General features: G+C 42.7%; 1 protein-coding gene across 1 annotated transcript in view; it reads left to right on the top strand.

The window, feature by feature from the left end:
- grin3ba (glutamate receptor, ionotropic, N-methyl-D-aspartate 3Ba) overlaps positions 1-1247 on the top strand; it is a 113509-nt gene that overhangs the window by 1123 nt on the left and 111139 nt on the right. The window lies entirely within an intron of this gene.

The raw sequence follows: 1247 nt of genomic DNA, 5'->3' as shown, positions 1-1247 counted from the left end.
TATATATATATATATATATATATATATATAATCCAGCTGCAATGAGCAGGAAAGAAAATTCGAGAAAAGCAAAAGACTACAATGTATCAGCTGAAAAACAAAAGTTGCAATCAGCAGTTTTTGGGCTTCTGGTTGAATACTGTACATGCTCAATAAATCCTGCAGCTGCATGATCAAATATGGCTTTATTTGTTGTTCGGTTGCAGAAGGCATTGACTTCAATTTAGTTTTGTTATGTTTTAAAAGAGACTACAAGTTGTTTTGAAACCAAATTTACACTTTTAAAAAAAAATAAACTTTTTTTGACAGAAGATGAGTTTTATTCAAGTCAGCTGCTTAGATGGAGAGCTGCAGGGACTTGATGGAGTTTAGGCAATTAGAAAGCTCCAACACACCATGTATAAGCCCCTGATGGGGCTCTGGCTGGCCCTCCAGCCCTTACACCAGCCCCAGCTGACACTCCAGAATGGATGATCATTATCTGTCTTTTTGTGGTCATTGCCGATGGCTGAGCTTTCACTGAGAATCGTGTCTACTGTTTATTCATGTATGCATGCATGCGGCGTGTGCGTTCAGTGTCAACGAAACATAAGACAAACACCAATTCAGGCAGACAACTGTTGTATGTCGACTTGCCGTGGAGACACTGTCTGTATGTGTGTCACATCTGGGGTAAACTGGTGACATCCAAACACATTATAGATCATTGGGGTAAGTGGTTTGAGCCAGTCAGCCATATAAATAGTCAGTGTTACACTTCATCTCTCCCACCATTACTTCGTATATCATTCATATATCTCTTTCTATCCTTGCAACCTTTCTCACTCTCACACGTAATGGAGTTGTCTGTCTGCTCGGATTTGAGAAACCGAATCAAAGACATTAGGAGCGAGATAGTGAGTGAATGAATCTGTGTGCATGAGGGTGGAAAAGCGAGAGAGTCAAAAGACGTAGACTGAGCATGGCATATCTCACTATGATTCCTAGAGCAGTTTGTCTGATACAAGAGGAGTGAGGCGGCAAAGGAATGGGAATATTATGCTAATGGAGTGAGGATTGCAACAGTGACGCTGACATAGAGGGATGATGGGATTTTAGCCCTCCTGGGGAAGGAAAGAGGGGGTTGGCGCTGCATGTAGACTGTGTGTGTCTGTGTGGGTCGATGGGGGCATCTAAACACAGCGGAAAGTTTAAAACCTTGTGGCGCAGGGGGGGGGAAGAGGAACCACGGCAGGGTAACTCCTTAC

Source organism: Etheostoma spectabile, chromosome 20, assembly GCF_008692095.1.
Source record: "Etheostoma spectabile isolate EspeVRDwgs_2016 chromosome 20, UIUC_Espe_1.0, whole genome shotgun sequence".
Lineage (NCBI taxonomy): Eukaryota > Metazoa > Chordata > Actinopteri > Perciformes > Percidae > Etheostoma > Etheostoma spectabile.
Note: the sequence above shows the minus strand (reverse complement) of the source record. Positions and strands in the feature narration are given on the sequence as shown.